The sequence below is a fragment of the Gorilla gorilla genome, chromosome 1 (assembly GCF_029281585.2).
Source record: "Gorilla gorilla gorilla isolate KB3781 chromosome 1, NHGRI_mGorGor1-v2.1_pri, whole genome shotgun sequence".
Lineage (NCBI taxonomy): Eukaryota > Metazoa > Chordata > Mammalia > Primates > Hominidae > Gorilla > Gorilla gorilla.
This window is the reverse complement of record NC_073224.2, coordinates 190,764,618-190,787,153: the sequence shown is the minus strand read 5'-3', so window position 1 is coordinate 190,787,153 and position 22,536 is coordinate 190,764,618. Positions and strand designations below refer to the sequence as shown.

Sequence of the window (22,536 nt, the reverse complement as noted above, 5' to 3'; positions counted from 1 at the left end):
TACCAATCTCATATGATGGTAATGAAGATTAAATGATATAACACATATAAAGTACTTATCAATGACTAGCACAATTTCTTAATACTAAATAAATATTAGGTATCAACCAATATATGAGGTCAAAACAAGAAGAAAAATAATAACAGCAATAACTGTCATTTATCTGGCCCCTGCTAAATAATAGTCTCTTTCCAACAACCATTTTACAGATGGGAAGAGTGAGGCTCAGAAAGGTTAAATTATCTTCCGATAGTAAGTGGAAAATTTGACACCAGGTCTGTCTGAACTTCAAGGCCCATGCTATACTGCCAACTTTACTGAATTATTGAATTGGGTCTCCATTTAGTCCCTGACCAACCATGGCCTTGGTATATCTAGTACAGAAGATACTGATCCAGAAGATGGGAATCAAATTGCCCAAGTAAAAGCATAGGAGCTTGAGAAGGGGGTGGCAGCAAGGAGCCAGACAGAATCTGGTACCCTGCACAGATGCACCATACATCCATATACTCCATGAACCAAGAGCATTGTGAGCCACATACATGGGACATGCACCCTGTAATTCATTCTGGAAAATGGATAATTATAGGAGGTTGTCAGATTCAATAGGCAAATGCTGGGGAAATCAAAACAACAAATTATGTGAGAGCTGATATTTGTTCAAGCAGACATCTGTCTTCTGTTAGAGAATTTAGGGATGTTTTTCAACACAATGTTTTAAATATGGCTTGGAAAAACCTCTCCTCAGCATGGTCTGCATGATAGAGCCAAATTCCTGTTTCCAGTGGGTCTTTTCATACTCACAGAGGGCTGGTTCCCACAGTCATGGTGGAGGCAGGGAGGGACAAGGACATATTTAGGCTGAGATCCCTCTACCCAGACAAACCAAGCTGTCCTCCTCCTCAAAATGCACTTTCTGCTCCTGTAAGGCCACGATCCACACCACCTCCACATGTGCCCAATTCATTCCTACCTCCGCAGCCTTGTACACTCTGTTCCCATGGATGGCCTCCTTCCTTCTCTCTGTCTCTCCAAACTCATCCTTAAACATTGAGGTTCTTCAGAAAACCATCCCACACTACTCCAGACCACCCCCAACCTGGGTTCCAACACTTGGCATCAGAGCTGCATTGTCCAGAACTTGATCATCTACTGCAGCTTTGGAGTAAGAGAAGAGAATGGTGCATTCAGTCAGAAGAATGAATCCTGAGCCACAGCTCTACTACCTCCTGGCTGTGGGGACTTGGGCAAAATCCCAATATCTCTGTGAACCTCAGTTACCTCATCTATAAAATAAAAATACTAATATCTACTCACAGGGGTATTACCTAGGTTAAATGAGATAATGCATTTAAAGCAGTACTCAAGATAAAATTTTCATGTGCTGCCTAGTGAACTCATCCAAGTGTGTCTCATCTCCCTGGGAGCAAGAATTATGATGCACTCTTCTTCACTTCCTCAGAATAACAACCTGCTTAGTTGCAGTTGATTCTTTTTCTCTATATCCCCACATGTAAGACAAGCCAGTGAGAAGCTCCAAACCAATGAAGGCCCTGGGTCAGTGCCATCATAAATCTGGTTTTGCCTGTTCCCCTTAAAGGGATTTCTAAAGATGCTGGGGAGAGAACTACACAAAAGATGAGGAATAACAGAAGAATAGAGGACAACAGAAAACAGGAGTTGTGGTTTTCCCTGGGAAAATTTAGGAATTCAAATCACAGTGGTAGTCAGCAGGACGTAGGCAGTGGTATCTGGTGGATCTTAGCCGCTGAGGCATACGACTAACTGCTCCAGATGGCTACATTAAGCAGGGGTGAGAACAGAAGAATTGGACAAAAAATCCTGGGCATATTAGACCAGTTTCTAGGGTATTACTGGAATCCCACCCTAAGTGAGACAGGGACAGAAGACCAAGTGAAGAATGACCATCCTTAGAAGTGGATCCTGAAAGACAGCACAAAATTAGACTAAATTGCAGAGTTCCAAAAAGAATAGACCCTTTCTCTTCAAGGTTCCCTGCCTTAGCATTTTGTTTCTACAATAAAAGTATAAACTATAAATTCTACCATTCATAGGCTAGGATTTGGTTCATATGGTACCTTGTACCTACCACAGGGTAAGTGCTTGATATGCTGACCTACCTTGAATCAATCTTTAACAGAAATATCCATAATCTGGAGTGAGGTAGGCCTGCCCTGCCACTTGGTAACAATTTGGTCTTTAGCCACTTAATCTCCCTGAATGTTAGTTTCCTTATCTGTTTAATTGGGCTAATAACATGCCTTGCCCTGGTTACTTCAATTGATACTAGAAGCTTGACATGAAATAGTGGATGCAAAGTGATTTATAAACTGTAAAACATTAGAAAGATTATTTTTATTCATTGTATTTTATCTTTCTAATGAGGCTATAAATCCCAGTGGGTATAAGCTGTTTTTTTTTTTTCCACCATCCAGTCCTTGTCTCCTAGGGGTAAAAAAGAGGAGATCATTATTATTTGAACTGCCTTATATCAGGCACTGTGCTAGGCACCTTACATATCTCATATAATTTTATTTAGTTCTCCTAACAACTTCATTCATTTTTCCTGTAGACCTGACTGCCTTCCAAGAAATAACAGATATTCAGTAAATACTTTCAAGATTGAAATACCATAGTTCCATTTTTCACACTTTGGGGTTTGAATGATGCCATTAAAGAATATAAGTGCTATGAAGGGTAATAAGTGCTAATAAGTGACAAAATGGCAATTTCACCAAGAAAGAAGAGTCCCTTCCTAAACATAATCCTGTCTTCTATTCTACTAAAAAGTGTCAAATTCCTGCTCTTAAATCTAATCAAATGTAGTGAGTGATTCTTCTGTCCCAAGAAGTCTCCTGGCCAGAAGGTGATGTTTTTCCTTATATTCACATTCAATCCTAAGGATTACAAAGAAATGTAGACATTCCCTCTGTATCCCAGACGGAATTTGAGGAGAGACTGTAGTTTGCTTAGCACATGTGTATATTAAAAACTGACCTCTACTTTTAATTTTGCACTAATCAGAATCAGAAATGATTCTGCCACCTTCTAGTTCTGTTTGAGAATCTTTGACATGACTTTACTGGCCTGGCCTTTCTCATTTCCCCCTCCATCTCAGGGGAATTACTGCAGCAATTGGTCTCTTCATTGCCCATAAATGTGCCTTGCTCATACCAAGGGTCTTGGAATTGCCTCCTAACTGTTCTTCTTGCCTCTCTTTGGCCTATCACAACCCATAGTCACAAAAGTGCTATTTCTAATAATCCAGTCTGATCATGCTGCCTCTCCACTTCCAAAGCTCCTCATCATCTATGAGGTGAAGTCCAAATGTCTTTGTACTTTAAGCTTTCCTATCCCTACCTCCACCCACACAATAGATGCATACATACCTATATAACAATGTTACATGTTTCACTTTTATTTACACACTTGTGGTTTTCTGAATCTTTCTTGCTCTCTCACTTTCAGGCTGTAAATAAACTGAAAAATAGGCTGTCCTATTATTTGTTTAGATAGCTCTTATATTACTCCAAGAGTCAACTCAAACACTGTCATCTCAAAGAAGACTTCCTTGACCTGACCACTCCACGTGGTCACTGGCCACTCCATGTGGTAGACCTTTGGCTTTTGACAGATATAAGACCTGAACAAAATCCCAACATTAAAATGTAGACTATCTACCTGAATTACTTCATTACATATGAAGTGATTACATATGAAACTGAGGCCCAGAAAGGTGAAGGTTTCTCAAGGCTGGGACTGGAACCCAAATCTTTTGATCTTTAGCAATTATTCCAAACATTAAAGATAAATAAAAGAAAAAAAAAACTAACATTTACAAGGTGCCAGATGTAGAACTCACTCTCATACATACTGACCCTCTGATATACTTGCCTTAACCATTTTGCTCTTGTCACTGTTCTACAGAGGAGACCAAGTCTCTAAGAGTCCAAGGTCCCCAAGCTAAGTGAGGGTAGAATTGGGATTTCATACATGTCTCTGCCTCTAAATACAGTGCTTCCCCTTTAATTAGAGTATGTTTTTATCTCACTTGAACCACTCAAGACTGTTTTAATCACTATAGGAAGAACAATGCAAGAATGTGGGGAAAAGCAGATTTACACCAAATATAGTGTACATTGGCAAAATGATTCTGCCCTCAGCACACTGAATGTACATCTCTAAATGGAGAGCTGAGCATAAATGAGGAAAAGTACCATCAACAGATGCAATCTGTGTTTGCAAAACCACTCTTACCCTAGTTCCCACAGACATGATTGAAAATGTCATATACAGGTTGCCAGGAACCCCAATACTAATTAGGGCAAAGATGTCTCTCCCTAGACAAAGTCAGGTGCCATTGCTATGTCATTTAAGAATGACTTTTGACCTTATATGATAGATTTCTGCAAAGGCTTACATTGAAATGTCAGTATTTCTATAAAATTACATCACATTTGTGCAGTATAGAGGATAAGAACATGGGTTTTTGCAATCAGGCACAAGAGGCTCTGCCAATTTTGGCTTGCCACTTACTAAATGTAAGATGCTAAATGACCTTAACATCTATGAGCCTCAATGTCCTCATATGAAAGATACGGACAATGAAAACGTCCTATAAAATTGCCATGAGATTTAAACATGGTGTTAGAGGCAAAGCACTTAGCACAGGGCACAATTTGTGATGAATCTCTCCCCTTTATCTCCTTCTGCCAATTTTAATGTCCCTCCAAGTGTTTTCATATGTATTTGATCCCCACAATAATCGTTGGCATTAAACAGGACAGATGCTGTTTTCCCATTTTACAGAGACTCAGGAATTCTACATGTTTTGCTTGGAAGCACCCAGCTGATAATTATGTGACAGAACTGGGAACCAAACCCGGGTTTCTTAGTCCATATTGTGTTCCATAGGCTCTGTGGAGATGCCCGTAAGTAAGACAGACCAGGTCTCTGTCCCCATAGAAAATCCACTTGACATAATAGATTCTACAGAAAAGGGCATAGGAAATAACCATAGATGGCAGAAATGCCTTGCCAGAGATGTTATGAACAGGCCAGCTACAAGCAAAGCATCACAACTCTTGTGTAAATCCCCTGGCTGCTGAACAGGGATCCACAAAAGTCTGGCTGGAGGTGATACCACTTGTCCATAGTTAACGATGTGCCAAAGGACCAGTTAGATGTCACCACAAGAATACAACAAATCCTCCTTCCCTTTCACCACCCTCAGAATAGGCTGTGATGTTACTTTAGAAATGTTTCAATGTGTCTATAGAGCTATTTTAGCATTCTCTTAGTTATACCAATCAACACTTCAAAACAAGAGAAACTTGGACATATGTTCTTCCTGATCATGCCTCACATTGAACTAAAACAGTCTTAACACATTAAAAACACGAAGGAAGTTCTTGCTACTTCCCCCTCACACCTCCCTGCTTCATGACCCAGTTTAGGGACTGATTTTACTTGGCTTATGCAATACTCTGCCTAGTTCCCCGCCCTCACATCTCTTTTCTTCCCAGAACTGGTGGTCCTTGACCCAATCCTATTCTTGCAACTATTTAAGGATCCCTCCTTCAGTAGTAGGAAAATCAGCATCAAAGCAATCTCAGCTTGTTCTGTGTCCCAATGCCAGGCAATGCCCAGGTGACCAGCCAATTAAAAATGAGTTGTGAACTCTCTAGCCCTGTGCCCGGGTACCTTCCCTGTATCAGAATGAGCTCTCTCTATACACTCCTGCCTCCATCCAGGGTCTCAGCTTCTCCCTCCATTCTTGGACCTGGGACTAGAGTTCCCCGATGCTCCACACCATCATAATCTGGGCATAATTTGGCCATTCATCTTATGTCTTTTCTCATCCTTCATAAGAGCTTTGGCAGTAACCAGCTTGTTGAGCAAATGCTCCCCAACACCCTGCCTCCCCTATGCATACATATTTCTTCATTCCTATATTCATATGCCCCTCTCCCTAGAATACACCCCATTCAACCTTTGCCTAATGCATTTATTCTTCAAGTCTAATCTCAAATATGCCCTACCCTGTTATCCTCCAACAATGGGAAAATAAAGCAGGAAAACTGTCAAATGTGGTTAAAAATATGAACTTTTAGTAGTCATACTTCCATACTAAAAGTATGAATTTTCATAGTCTTATAGTCATATTTGTCCCTACCTAGCTTTGTGGTCCTTGGGAAACTCAATGAGCCTTTCTGGTCCTCAGTTTTATCACCTGTAAAATGGTGATAATAAAACCAACCCTACATGGTAACAACAATACCAAGCCTGACACATTGCGGGTACTCAATAAATGACAGCTATTGTAATCACAAGAGAGTGTGTACACAAACAGCTGTCAAAAGACTTAGAATGTAATGGGTATCACAGATCCAGAAGGAGGAAAACTTACAATTGCTTTTTAGGCTGGAAGCCTTCTTGAAGGACAAACATTTTACTCAGCCCTGGAAGATGGCTGGAATGCCAACATATTATAAAGATAATAGAAAAAGTACTCTAGGAAGAAATAATAACATAAGTAAAATCATGCAAGTGGGAAAATGGGCATAACTGGATGGTTGAAACACACAGGTTGACCAAAGCCAACCTGGGGAGGGGAGGGTAGTCAAGAGACAAGTTGCTAGAAATGATTTTGCTGGAGATTAAAACTATGTCATCTACAATGTCCATGAGATGAAGTGAATATAAAAATTCTTACCACCAGAAAATTTGGAAAATAGACCAAATTTCTTTGGCATAGATCCATGAAGAGGTCCAGTGAGAACAATTTGGCTTTAGCCAGCATTCATAAAAGGTATGAATAAGATTCAGAATTAAGTACAAAGGGAAAGCTAAAGCACCCTTTTTTTTGTTAAGACACAGCAGCCTTTTTGGGGCTTTATTAGAATATTCTTGTGCCAGCTGTCTCTTTTCTCCAACTCACATTCACACAATATGCCTCTCTCTTGTTTCTCGTCAGCACTGCACTAGGATACTAATGAGTTTTCGGGAATAGAAAACCCAATGGAATATTAAAATTGGAAAGAAGAGCTCGTTGAGTTAATTTCACTGAAGTGCATCACAACACACTGCACTGTTGTAAGAATGAATATTCAAATAGGAATCCAGTCATGGGAAAATTAATTAAGGAAAATGTTATTGCTAATATTTCTTTTTATGAATATACATATGCAGAGACACACAACCATCTATTGGCTCCACACTGACAATAATAAAAGCTAAACATTTATGAGAGTCAAATGTTCAAGATCTCTTGCTGAGTTGGTGTTAAAAGATTTTAAATAAAAAAATTATGATTCCAGAGAATTGTTTGTAAAAGACAAATCATGTCATGTCACTCCTTTGCTTAAAATTCTTCAATGGATCCAAAACATTCTTCAGAATAAAGTCAAAATCATCAGGGAATTCAAGGCCCTTCACTATGTGGCTCACGCACACTTCCCCTCATTTCACCTACTGCATTCTCCTAAATACATTGTGCTCTTGCAAATCTCTGTCTTTGAACATGCTGTTCACATTGTGCGGAATATTCTTTTACCCCTTGATATGGTTTGGCTGTGTCCCCACCCAAATCTCATCTTAAATTGTAACTTCCACAATTCTTAGGTGTTGTGGGAGAAACCCAGTGGGAGGTAACTGAATTATGGGGGTGAGTCTTCCCTATACTATTCTCATGATAGTGAATGAGTCTCACGAGCTATGATGGTTTTAAAAACAGGAGTTTCCCTGCACATGCTCTCTCTTTATCTGCTGCCATCCATGTAAGATGTGACTTGCTCCTACTTGCCTTCTGCCATGATTGTGAGTCCCCCCTAGCTATGTAGAACTGTAAGTCCATTAAACTTCTTTCTTTTGTAAATTGCCCAGTCTCGGGTATGTCTTTATCAGCAGCATGAAAACAGGCTAATACACCCATTTTATCAATTCATTTCTGCAGATGCTGCTCAGTATCATCTCCTACTTCCTCTGCCAGAGAAAGGGACTCTCCTGGGCATTCCCATAGCACACTGAGCTCAGTGTTAGTTAGAAAATGCTGTGCACCTATACAATGCTGGAGATTATGCCAGGCAATTGCACATTTTATTGTCATAGACTATTTACTTGGCTGCTCACCCACTAGACAGAATATTTACTGATTAATTAAACAAATAATATGTAACTATACTATGCTCAGCACTGGGATTCAATGGTGAACCAAAAAACAGTCCCTGCCCTCAGACAGATTATAGTCTAATTATATACTGCAGACAATTATTACATGTCCTTTGAGTAATAATCTCTATCCCCCTAGTAGCTGAATAGTTCTTGAATGAACAAATAAACAAATGAATAAGTGGGTAGGTAGATAAGGTGCTTCTTACTTGAAAGGAGCAGCGCACAGATCTTAGGGAGCACGAAATTTAAAAGCAACTTGGTACATCAGTAAGACAATTGAATTCAGAATCAAAATACTGATTCCCACTCCCCAGATTTACTAAATGTGTGACTTTGAGCAAGCCTCTTAACCTCTCTGAGCTTTAATTTTCTAACTCATAAAATATTAATGCCGGTTGGTTTAGAAGGAGTGCAAAGTTTTCACTTTTCTCGTTAATATCCAAAGAGTAAAATCAGAAAGAACACAGTGGAAATACTATTCCAGGGGGTCATAGGTTTTATGGCCAACTCTGATCAACTGGCAGTTGCTTTCTAGAGCACTATGTTGAGAAGGTTTCTGAGACAGAATCCAGATTCAGCAGGAAGAAGTACTGTGATCAATTAGCAATGTCTGCCCAGAAGGAAAGAGGAGGGTAGCTATGCATGTAGCCAGGTATTTGTTACCACACAGCCAGTGAGCATCCATAGAAAGCTCCTAAGGAGATGAGTGGCATACATTTGAGGGCAGTATGGAATGGAGAGCAAACCATAGTCTGGCAAACTGGACCATCAGAGAGAATCCTCCTTCTCATAATGTCCTTTTAGCTACCTAGAGTAATCTTTCTCCTCTTATAGTTGTCTGGAATTATCCTTTTTTATTTGTAGACTATGAACACCTTGTTCCTGGTACATAGGATAGGGCTGATGTGTTGAACAGATGAGTGAGTGAATGAATAAAAGAATGAACAGCTGGTTTCCTCTCTGCATGACCTTGGCCAGATCCTTAATGTAACATATCAAACTATAATTTGATAGAGTTTGTTGAGTAGTGGTTTACATAGCACATTCACCACCTTTAGCTCATTTGATCCTTACTGCAATCCAAATAGGTGGATAATTATATGACTATTTTATAAGTGAGAAAGCTGAGGCTCAGAGATTAAATGTCCTCTTTTGTATTTATCCTATTTGGTCATCAGTTTCCTAATCAGTAAAAAAAGAGAAAAATACATCCTAGTTTTCTTACCTCACTGGTTTGTAGTGAGGCTCAAACCACTGTCAACTAAAAAGCACTGTGAACAAAAGGCAAGATCCTGATAATGCTTTGCTTGCTGAGATCTTTGCATTAATTACCTTTTTTCAAGAGAATTTTTCAGGTGGGTATGAAAAAGTGGGTATGATATCCAAAATTTACTGATGGAGGAACTAAGGCTCCAGGCCCAAGGTCACTAAACTATTAAGGGATAAAATCAATGTTTAACTCTAAAACCCATATTCTTTTCTCTATATCATAAGATCTTTCCTTCAACAGGACACCCCTGTTATAATAATGCATTCTTTGTTTTTATTTTTCCTCCAAAGACTAGAGATATTAGCTGTGGCATATTGCATGTGTAAACACAATTTCTTCAAGAGAGTCAGGTTGCGAGCCTGTTCTATGTGAGTCTTTACAGGACTACATAAGGCAAGGAAGGGTTTTCAGAGGCAAATGGGTATATGTACTAGAGGCCAGAAAAGTGGTTTCCTCTAGACAACATGGCTAAGACTGGGCCTGCCCATGAGTCTAAAGCCGCACACAAAGTTTCTAAGATAAGCAGGGCTACAAAAGGCCTGTGAAATGCTGCCTATTGAAATGCAGGTCTCACAAAATAATCTATAGCTCCCTTATCTCCTCAGGGCCTGCAGGTCTGGGCTTTGTTCCTAGGTACACAGATGAGTCCTTTATTCTATTGTTTAAACAAGAAAATTATGGTTCCCTGAAGGGAAAAGGCTTGGATCTGAGCTTAACTTTTTATCAATCATGTTAATTTGGAAATAAGTTATTGGTTTGACTTTGCATTCATCAGAGTAAAGGGTGGACTGTGTTCCTTTGGTCTCCTTTGTCCTTAATTAACAGCCATTGAATATCCATATTAATTAGTGGGGCTGAGAGATATTTTGCCTCACCCTTCACCATGGTGGGTAATTAAAAGTCCCATTAATAAAATAGTTGCACTCTTAATTTCTATAAACCTATTATTAAAACAACAATATGATTATAGAGTAACTTCCCTTCCTCTCCCAGCCTCCTTTCACTGTTTTTGTCCGTTTCCACAAAGTTCTTAGAATTGTATAGGAAGGACAGGCTCACACATATTATATGTGCTAACTTTGGATCTAATCACTTAGGGTATATAATTAACAGAATAAATCAAACAAAAGTGTTCCTGAGAAGTGAAGAAGAGACCCACTAGAACTACAAATGTGATGTGGTTTTACAGGCCTGGAACTCCTGCCTCTTTTGGAATTAATGTCAAGGAAAATGAAAACCTTGTTCTCAATTGGACTGGAAATATCCATAAAGGGTTCCAAATTGGATGCTCTGACATCTTTTGCTCAACTAAATTTAGCAAATATTGTTAAGTATACATTTTGTGTTGAGCACAATGCATGAGAGATACAGAGATGAATCAGAAACAGCCCCTGCCCTCTCAAAGAGTTTGCTATCTGGTGGAATGGAAAGTTCCTTAAACAGTCAACTCAGATACAAAGAAGGTCCTGTACATTAAGGGAAGGAAGAAGTCTCCACTTACAAAACATTCTCTAAATCAATGTCTCCCACTGTCCAACAGACTAGACTTGGCATTTCCTCCAGATTCTCCCACCACACCATGTACTTCTCCAATTATATCACCTAGCACAAGATGCACATTTAGTCCATAATGCAGGAAAGCTTCATTATGACAGCAACTAAGTTTGTCTTAGTCAGTTTAGTATTATCAATGCTGGCATACTATGTGTATGTAATAAATATCTATTGAGTAAATGAATGAAAGGGCACTTCTTTTAAACTTTTATTTTAGGTTCAGGAAGTACACGTGCAGGTTTGTTACATGAGTACATTACTTGTCACTGAGGTTTGGGGTATAAATGATCCCATCACCCATGTCATAAGCATAGTACCCAATAGGTAGTTTTTCAACCCTTGCCTCCTCACACCTTTGTCCCTCTAGTAGTCCCCAGTATCTACTGTTCCCATTTTTATGTTCATGAATACTCAATGTCTGCTCCCACTTATAAGTGAGAACACGTGGTACTTGTTTTTCTGTTCCTGCATTAATTTGCTTAGGAAAACGGCCCCCAGCTGCATCACTGTTGCTGCAAAGGAGATGATGTTGTTCTTTTTTATGGCTACATAGTATTCCATGGTTTATACGTATCACATCTTCTTTATCTAATCCATCATTGATGGCATCTAGGTTGATTCCAAGTCTTTGCTATTGTGAATAGTGCTGCAGTGAACATATGCATGCACGTATATTTTTGGTAGAACAATTTACTTTCCTTTCATTATATACCTAGAAATGTGGCTGCTGGGTTGAGTGGTAGATCTAAGTTCTTTGAGAAATCTCCAAACCACTTTGCACAATTGCTGTCCTAATTTACATTCCTACCAACAGTGTATAACTGTTCTCTTTTCTCTGCAACCTCACCAGCATCTGTTATTTTTTGACTTTTTAATCCTAGCCATTCTAATTGGGATGAGATGGTATCTCATTGTGGTTTTGATTTGCATTTCTCTGATGATTAGTGATGTTGAGTATTTTTTATAAATTTGCTTACATGTTTTATATATTTGTTTTATATTTATTTATATACTTGTATGTCAACATATAAATTTATTTATTTATTTATTTCGAGATGGAGTTTCACTCTTGTTGCCCAAGCTGGAGTGCAATGGCACCATCTTGGCTCACTGCCACCTCTGCCTCCTGGGTTCAAGTGATTCACCTGCCTCAGCCTCAAGAGTAGCTGGGATTATAGGCACACGCCACCACACCCAGCTAAATTTTGTATTTTTAGTAGAGACAGGGTTTCACCATATTGGCCAGGCTGGTCGCAAACTCCTGACCTCAGGTGATCTGCCTGCCTTAGCCTCCCAAAGTGCTAGGATTACAGGCATAAGCCACCATGCCCAGCTTATAAGCATATGTTTATAAACATGTTGGCTTGTATGTCTTCTTTTGAGAAGCGTCTGTTCATGTCCTTTGTAAAAGGGCATTTTAGTATTAGCCAACTATGCTAATATGAATAGTAACCTTACACAGACAGAACCAAAGCTCTAAAAGACATCTTCTTTCACTACTTGATACTCACAACAGCCCTTGTACTATTATGAAAAAAACCTGAGATGCAACAATGATAAGTTGGTGAGGTAACACCACAACCCAGAGTACCTGACCTTAAACTCACTGCTCTTTTTATTACTGCTTCAATTTCCTACTCATTATTGGTCTGTCCAGGATTTTTATTTCTTCCTGGTTCAATCTTAGGAGGTTGTATGCTTCCAGAAATTCATCCATTTCCTCCATGTTTTCAAGTTTGTGAGAGTTTGTCCATAGTATTCTCTAATTATCTTTTGTATTTCTATGTTATCAGTTGTAATACCTTTCTCATTTCTGATTATGTTACTTGTGTCTTCTCGTTTTCTTGGTTAGTGTAGCTAGCAGTTTATCAATTTTAACTTTTTAAAGAACCAATTTTTCATTTCATAATGCTCTGTATTTTTTTGGTCCCAATTTCATTTTATTCTGCCCTGATCTTTGTTACTTCTTTTTTTTTTCTGGTAGCTTTGTGTTTAGTTTGTTCTTGTTTTTCTAGTTCCTTGAGGTAACATTATATTGTTAATTTATGATCTATTTTTTGATTTAGACAATGCTATAAACTTCCATCTTATCACTGCTTTTGCTGTATTTCACAGATTTTAGTATATTGTGTTTCCATATTCATTCATTTCAAAAATTTTTTTAAATTTCTATATTAATTTCATCATTGACCCAAAGATCATTCAGGAGCATGTTGTTTAATCTCCATGTATTTGCACAATTTTGAGAGTTCTTCTTGGTATTGATTTCTTTTTTTTTTTGAGATGGAGTTTCACTCTGTCACTCAGGCTGGAGTGCAGTGGCATTATCTCTGCTCACTGCAAGCTCCGCCTCTGGGGATCATGCCATTCTCTTGCCTCGGCGTCCAGAGTAGCTGGGATTACAGGTGCCCGCCACCGTGCCAGGCTAATTTTTTGTATTTTTTTTTTAGTAGAGATGGGGTTTCACCATGTTAGCCACGATGGTCTCAATCTCCTGACCTCGTGATCCGCCCGCCTTGGCCTCCCCAAGTCCTGGGATTACAAGCGTGAGCCACCATGCCCAGCCTTGGTATTGATTTCTAAGTTTATTCTTCTGTGGTCTGAGAAGACACTTGATATAATTTCCATTTTAAAAAATTTACTGATACTTGTTTTGTGACCTAATATATGGTCTATGGAGAGTGAGTATATTTCATGGGCTGATGATCAAAACATACATTCTGCAATTGTTTTATCAAATGTTCTTCAAATGTCTGTTAGGTCCATTTGGTCTAAAGTCCATTTTTTGTCCATGTTTCTTTGTTGATTTTCTGTCTCAATGATCTGTCTATTGCTGTTAGTAGGATGTTGAAGTCCTCCATTATTATTATATTGCTGGTTATCTTTCTCTATGTCTAGTAATACTTGTTTTATGAATCTGGGTGCTCCTGTACTAGGTGCATATATACTTAGGGTTGTTATATTCTGTTTTTGAATTGATCTCTTTATCATTATATACTGACCTTTCTTGTCTTTTTTTTACCATTTTTGATTTACAGTCAGTTTTATTTGATATAAGAAGAGCTGCTCCTGCTCATTTTTGGTTTCCATTTACATAGAATACGTTTTTCACCCCTATACTTTCAGCGTATATGTGTTTTTACAAGTGAAGTGACTTTCTTGTAAGCAGCATATAATTGGATCATGATTTTATTGCCATTCATCCAGTCTATATTTTTTAAGTGGATGATTTAATCCATTTACATTCAAGGTTAATATTGATATGTGAGGTTTTGTTCCTGTAATATTGTTAATTGTTATCTAATATTTTGTAGATTCTGTTTCTTGTTTTTTTTTTTCTAGACACAGAGTCTTGCTCTGTCACCCAGGTGGGATGGAGTGCAATGGCTTGATTATAGCTCACCACAGCCAAGTTAGAGATCAAGTAAGAGACAGACTTGTATATTGAGGGGACTGTACACAGTTTACTTTTTTGTGGAGCAGAATCTAAAGAACAAAGTCTTGGCAGGCTGTGTAGGTTTTGTAAAGGAGTATGATCTTTATTTCATAGATAATTGGGAATCATTGATCTGTTTTTTTTTTGTTTTTTTTTTTTTTGAGTCAGGGTATTTCTCTGTCTCCCAGGCTAGACTGCAGTGGTGTGATAATAGCTCACTATAGCCTTGAACTCCAGGGCTCAACTGATCCTCCCACCTCAGCAATGGAGTAGCTGGTACTACAGGCATATACCACCATAACTGGCTAATTGTTTAATTTTTTTTTCTGCAGAGATGGAGTCTTGCTTTTTTGCCCAGGCTGGTATTGAATTCCTAGCTTCAAGTGATCATCCCACTTCCACCTTCCAAAATGTCGAGATTGAAGGTGTGAACCACCACACTTGGCCTCTTTTTATTCCTATGTCTGTTTGTCTTTGTGGTTTTGCAGAGTTCTGTTATGTTTCCATTTGATTATTTTCTCTTCCTCTTTTGTGTAATTGTTTTATAAGACCTTTCATGTTTTATACTTTGATGTGTTTTTATGAATGTGAATATTGATCTTTTATTTCCATGTTTAGAACTCCTTTGAGCATTTCTTGTAGGACTGGTCTAGTGATGATGAAGTCTCTCTGTATTTGTTTGTCTAGAATTGACTTTATTCCTCCCTCATTTATGAAGTTTATTCTAGTTGGATATAAAATTCATGACTAACACTCTTTTTCTTTTAGCACTTTGAAAATGGGATCCCATTCTTTTCTGGTTTGTAAGGTGTCTGCTGAGAAGTCTGCTCTTAGTGTAATGGGGTTTCCTTTATTGGTGACTAGATGCTTTTCTCTTGCTGATATTAGATTTTTCTTCTTCATATTGACTTTACACACTCAGATGACTACATGTTGTATAAAGTCAATTTTGCAATGTATTTTCCAGGTGATCTTGGACCTCTTGTATCTAGATATCTAAATCTCTTGCTAGACTAGGGAAATTTTTGTCAATTCTTTTCCTAAATAAGCTTTCTAAACTTTTTTTCTTCTTTGGGAGTACTGAAGATTTGTAAGTGATATGGTTTGGCTGTGTCCCCACCCAAATCTCATCTTGAATTGTAATATCCATGATCATCATGTATCTAGGGAGAGATCTGGTGGGAGGTGATTAGATCATGGGGACAATTTCCCCCATGCTGTTCTTGTCATAGTGAGTGAGTTCCCACAAGATCTGATGGTTTCATAAGGAGCTTTTCTCACTTTGCTCCTCATTCTCTCTCCTGCCGCCATGTGAAGAACGGCCTTGCTTCCTCTTTGCCTTCCACCATGATTGTAAGTTTCCTAAGGCCTCCTCATCCATATGGAACTGTGAGTCAATTAAACCTTTTTCCTATGTAAATTACCCAATCTCAAGTACTTCTTTACAGCAGTATGAAAATGGACTAATACAGTAAGTTTGGTCACTTTATATAGTTGCATACTTCTCAAGGCTTTGTTTATTCTTTTTCATTCTTTTTTAAAATTTTGTATGACTGGATTAATTTAAAAAACCTGTCTTCAAGTTGAGAGTCTTTCTTCTGTTTGGTCTAAGTCTGCATTTTGTAATTCCTTAATGAATTTTTCATTTTCAGAAGTTTTGTTTGTTTGAAGATATCTGTCTCCTTGGTAAATTTCTCACTCATATTCTGAATTGACTTTCTGATTTCTTTGTATTGGTTTTCAGATTTCTCTTGCACCTCATTGAGATTCTCTGAAATCAATAAGTTTTTTATCTGGCATTTCAGAATTTCTTTTGGTTAGGATCCATTACTAGAGAATTACTGTTTCCTTTGGGGGTGTTATAATACCTTGTTTTTTCATACTTTCTGTATTACATTGATTTCTTCATAACTGAAGAAATCATAACTATTTCTTCTTATTTTTGAATTTACTTTTGGTGGGGTGAGACTTTTTTTGTCATAACTGAAGAAATCATAACTATATAGCTTCTTATTTTTGAATTTACTTTTGGTGGGGTGAGACTTTTTTGTCTTGAGGATGTTATTATATGTATTTTTTGTTTGTTTTTGTTGTTTTTGAGACAGGATCTCACTCTTTTGCCCATCGGTTTTTGTTGTTTTTGAGACAGGATCCCACTCTTTTGCTCAGGCAGGAGTACAGTGGCATGATCTTGGCTCACTGCAGCCTTGACTTCCCCAGGCTCAAGCAATCCTCCTATCTCAGCCTCTCAAGTAGTTGGAACTACAAGCACACGTCACCATGCCCAGCTAGTTTTTTGTCTTTTTAGTAGAGATGGGGTTTTGTCATGTTTTCCAGTCTAGCCTCAAACTTCTGAGCCCAAGTAATCTACCTGCCTTAGCCTCCCAAAGTGCTGAAATTACAGGCACAAGCCACTGTGCCTGGCCCGATGTATGTTGGTAGGGCCTTTTGGCTTTGTCTCTGTGTTGTACATTCAGTGGCAAAGAACTCTGTATAATTTCCTTGTTTATAAATAGCTTTACTGTGGTGGCTTTCCCAAATGCCAGTTTTATCAGTGTTGTATCATGCTCGTGGTTTACCATGAGCAGGCTCATGACCTCCTGAGTAGCTGGGGTTGTATGAGCAACAGTGGTAGCAGAGGTCATGAGAAACTTATCTCTTTCCCAACCACGGTACACTTTGTGTTGGCAGATGTTGTATTAGGCTGTGCAGGTCAACCTCCGGGCCAGTAGGTGGTTCTTGCAGTTAAGAGTTTGTTACAGGGGTAGCAGTAGAGTTTATGCTAAATCCCCGTTAACCAGGAAAGGTACTCAGGTGTTACAGACAATGCTGCTGTGCTGAGGTGCCATCCTGGGTGGGAACAGGTATTGCTGGCCTTTAAGCCAGGCAGTTGGGACTGGAACCCACCTTCCTTCCCTCTCAAGATGCAGTGGGGCTCAATCACCTGTCCTGACCAAGGGAGCTTTTCGGGATATTCAGTAAAAAGTCACACATTGTTTACTTTCAGTCTACAAGGCTGCCCTGGACCATAAAACTTGCTACCCAGGCCAAAACCATGCCTCTCAGGCAAATGTCTTCCTTCTCTAGTCCCATGAAAGGGAGCCCAAGTTCATCATTCATGGCTAGAGTCCACACTATATTCATTTCTTTGTTCTGGCTGTGGGAGCCCCTCGCCCATTCAAGACACAATATTCCAATCCCTGGCCTGAGGCTTCCTAATGCCAGTGGATGCTGCTGCTGCTAGGTCATAGTATGCCACCCAGCTTGTTATGAGCTGAGATTGAGAATGGTGTCCACACCCAGCTCTGGGAAAACATTTGGTGTGCTTTCTGGTGCCATGTCTTCTCAAAGTCTCCTGATTGCTTCCCAAGTTAGATCCAGGGATTGGGAGGGTCAAGGTGCTCTCCTGTGGCCTGGATTGCATAGTTGCCCAGTGGAAAGGTGCATGACAGAGGGATACTCACACTCCCTCTCTTGTATTGGGGCTTCACTCGCAGTTTTCTGCTGGATTATACAATGCAGACTACTTTCCCACTTTCTCTTTCCCAGTGTCTGAAGTTTTCTTTTGTTTTTCTGTCAAATTCCTACATTATTTCTTGGATAAAAGTTCATGATGTGAATCTTTTATTTTACTTTTTAAATTAATTAATTTATTTGAAATGGAGTCTTGCTTTGTAGCCCAGGCTGGAGTGCAGAGGCACAATCTTGACTCACTGTAACCTTCACCTTCCAGGTTCAAGTGATTCTCCTGCCTCAGCCTCCCGAGTAGCTGGGGTTACAGGTGCACACCACCATGCCTGGCTAATGTATGTATTTTTATAGAGATGGGGTATCACCATGTTGGCCAGGCTGGTCTAGAACTCCTGAACTCAGGTGATCCATCCACCTCAACCTCCCAAAGTGCTAGGATTACGGGCGTGAAGCACACCTGGCCAATGGTGTGAATCTTTACAAGCTATTTTGTTTCTTCCAAGAGGGTGAGGTATGCTGGAAAAGCGTTGTTTGCCATATCACGGTTTTTTGATAAGTTTTTTAAAATTTGCGTTTTTTTTTTCTAGTTACCTGACCATTTCTTCTAAGTTTCTTGGCCTATCCCAAGGAATAAATATAGTTCTAAGCCTTTAGCCTTGCTTTTTTGTCTTCTCCTATTATATTTGGCCCGTCTACCTATTTCTGAGGAGACAAACAACTAATTAGAGTAAATTCCAATCTGCACATATGTGCTTGGTATGAATTTGTAAAACTATAAGAACTCAGTTTACATGCACACAGAAAAAAGTTACTCTGCCACTGTCAACATCATGAACATCAGCTTTGTCTTCCACTTCTGTGTCCTTCACTTCACTTCTGTCATTATCATCATTGTTAACATTTATTAAGTGCTTCCTATATGCCAGGACCAGTGTTAAATATCTGTCATCATATTTAATCCTTACAGCTACTAAAGGTACCATTATTATGCCCATTTTTCTGATGAGGAAACAGATGCAGAGAGGTTACACAACTTACAAGAGCTAAAAATGACAGAATACAGAGTTGAACCTATAGTTGTTTAATTTCAAAGATCAAACTTTTAACCACAATGCTATATTATCAGCAGCAAGACTACTTTTGTATCTGATATTTTCTCTATAGAAAGTATCTGAAGATTACAAACTAAGAAGATCTATGAAAACAGGAGAGCAGGAAGTATCCCTCCAAATGATAGAAAGTCTCAGGATTACTGAAAGGGGCATCAGAAATTATTTCATTTGGCTGCCCTCTTAAACAGAAAAACCCTGTACAGCATCTGTATGTGCATTTCTAGTGGCAGGAACCTTATGCTACTCATTGAGACAGCCTTCTTCATTACTGGGAAGATCTCATTTTTATCCCTATAGAAAAGTAAAATCTGCCTTCTTATGTAGACTACTAGTCTAGTCCTATTCTCTTGAAACAGTCAAAACACACTTAGTCTCCTGGCACCATAATTGGCGTTTAGAATTTTTAACATTCTCCTCCCTGAACCTTCTCTCCAGACTAATTAGTTCAGTTCTCCTTGGCTGGTTAATATTTAACCGTGATGTTCAACTCTCTCTGATCCAGATACTGCATTAAAAACTCCTACATCCAGTGTTGTAGTTGGCAATTAGTCCTTGTCTTGATCCTGGTCTTTCCCTTGCTGTTTGTTATAAACAGCTATCTCAGTCTATTCCCTTGCTCCTCCTCAGAGCTGCATCCCTGTCTCATAGCCACGATATGTGGGGAGGCAAGTGTGACTACTTGATGATGGAGAGCAGATATGACAAGCTCTGGTGAAACGCTAAAAAAGCAGCCTCCTTAGAAGACTTCCATGGGGAGACATGGTCATTTCTGCAGCTCGTGTGTACTCAGGATTCTTTTACCTTGGGTAAAGGCATGAAAACAAGGCAGGCAGGGTGCCTCCTGCATCTGCTCAGATTTCTGCCTAGGGCCTGCTCACCACTTAATTTCTGTGGGTACTGTCTTTCCTTGATCTTCTCCTTTCCATGTTTTCCCACTTTCCCACTTCTACCCTTATCTTCCTACCCCAAGCTCATTTCAGATACTTTGTAAAAAAACCAAAAGAACCTAAACTGTGTTTCTTCCTACTTTACTCTCATTCCACAGAATGCTTTTGACAACAGCTGTCTAGGGGTTTACCCCTACATACATCAAGGAAGCAATCAATTCTGCAATGGATTATCAAGTAAATACCAGCTAGGTGTCCTCTAATTTGATTCTGATACTATCTGAAGACAGTGTCAGATCCCACAGGTTGAGGGCTCAGTACTACAAGACTGCCCCTCTAATTTCAGATGCCAATCGAAAGCACAGGTTGTGGCCTGCACTTCTGACTGACTGGCTATAAACCAAGGTTCCTATAAACCCTCTTTGAGTTCAGTTAATTTGCTTCAGTGGCTCACAGCACTGAGAGAAATAGATTTACTCATTTATTATAACGGGTGTTACAAAGGATACAGATGAATAGACAGATGGAAGAGGTGCATAGGACAAGGCATTTGGGAAGGGATGCAGGGCCACCTCCATGTGCTTAGCAATCTGTAAACTCCCTGAACCCAGCCTTTTTGGATTTTTATGGAAACTTCATTACATAGGCATGATTGATTAAATCATTAGCCATTGGTGATCAGCTTAACCTTCAGCCCCTCTCCCCTCCCTGGAGGTTGGGGGGTGGGGTTAAAAAGCCCAACCTTCTAATTGCAACTTGATCTTTCCTGTGAACATCCCCCATTTGGAAGCTACCTAGGTGCTGTCAGCCACCTCATTAACATACAAAAGGCACTCTTATTCTTATTGCCCCAGATAGTCCAAGGGTTTTAGGAGATGGATATCAGGAAAAAAGAGGGAGACTAAATCTATATATCCTGATAGCACAGATATATTCCCTTAGACAAAAGGGCTCTATATTAGATGGGCTTGAAAGATCCACCATCTCCATTCTCACTTTTGAACCTTTATCCCCTTCCCATTTTCCTTGGATCTGGAAGCACTCTGGGCAACAACTCCTATTCTTGGACTTGGTCCTGCATCCCCTGTTAACTTTCTGTTCACTCCATATTCTCTTAACTTGGCTGGAGTTCATTTTATTCCCTTGCTGGGGAGCACCTTACGTATTAGTCTAATTTAAAAATAAGGAATTGACATATCAGAAACCTTAAGTGAGTTGCTCAAGGTGGCATAGCTTAAAAATGACAGTGTTAGGATTTGAATTCTTGACAGGTCAAAAAACTTTCACAATATTTTACAATTCTGGTCATGTTCCACTTTGTCAAAGTCCTTTTTAATGTGCAATGAATAAAGCTTAATGCAATTTCTTAGAATGTGTGTGACTGTACTGAAGTGCAAAAACATCTGTGTTCAACAAATAAGAAATTGCTTCTTAAGTTTTATTTAAAATGCAATGACATTTCATGCCAGATCTTTAAAAAATAAAAATTAAATGTCATTCAAGAAGTCATTACAGCTTTCTTACCAAAGAAATTTGTTTGAAATTTCTTGTATAAAGTTGAATCTAATTTTACAACTTTTTAATTAAGTAATCCTCAGCAATTTACACTGAGGATTTGCTCTCCCTCCTGCCTTCCCAAAGGGCTGGTTAGACTTGGTAAATTTAAATTTGATAACAGTTTCCTGAATTTGTGCTCTATTCCCAGCCAGAAAGAGAGCACATGTATATACGAAATGAGTGTGGGAGAGATGCAAAATCCCATCCCATCTCATTAGCAACCAATGAGTACCAAAAAAAAAGTACAATGAATGAGAATTCATTATAGTAACAACCAACAGAAGAGTACAGTAACACTTTAATTCCCTCAGGAGATGCTATCCATCAAAGGGCTCTCCTTAGCAGTAGAATAACTGCTAATGCACAGCTGCGTTTGTATAAACGAAACATTGTGAGTGAGAGTTGTATTTAAGAAGAGCTATTGCTAAAATATAAAACTCAGATAAGATGTTCAATTGCAATAAGAACTTAGATGGAAATCAATAGTTTAATGATGAATAATTCATTCATTATTCCAGGAGCATTTCGCTATTTGCAATATATATATTTGCCCATATAGAATATCAAAGAACCTCAAATGATCAAAACCATCTTGAGAAAGAGGAGCAAAGCTGGAGACCTCACACTTCCTGAGTGAAAAACATACTACAAAGCTACAGTAATCAAAGAGGTATGGTACTGGCATCAAGACAGACATGTAGACCATGAAACAGAATAGAGAGCCAAAAAATAAACCTTCACATATACGGTCAATGATCTTTGACAAGTGTGCCAAGTCTGCACAGTGGGGAAAGAATAGCTTCTTCAACAATTGGTGTTGGGAAAATTGGATATCCACATTGAAAAAAATGAAACCTTATCTTAAAACAAAAATAAACTCAAAATGGGATAAAGACCTAAATATAAGACCTTAAACTATAAAACTCATAGAAGAATCAGTAGAAAAGCTTTATACATTGCCATAGGCAATGCTTTCTTGGATATGACATCAAAAGCACAGCAAAAAAAGCAAAAATAGACAAATGAGACAACATCAAACATTAAAACTATTACACA

The 22,536-nt window shown here is 38.9% G+C and overlaps 1 protein-coding gene and 1 long non-coding RNA gene across 9 annotated transcripts in view; both read right to left on the bottom strand.

The window, feature by feature from the left end:
- The window catches only part of LOC101147269 (AGBL carboxypeptidase 4), a 1,515,476-nt gene that overhangs the window by 664,342 nt on the left and 828,598 nt on the right, over positions 1-22,536 (bottom strand). The window lies entirely within an intron of this gene.
- The window catches only part of LOC129524051 (uncharacterized), a 45,687-nt gene that overhangs the window by 223 nt on the left and 22,928 nt on the right, over positions 1-22,536 (bottom strand). The window lies entirely within an intron of this gene.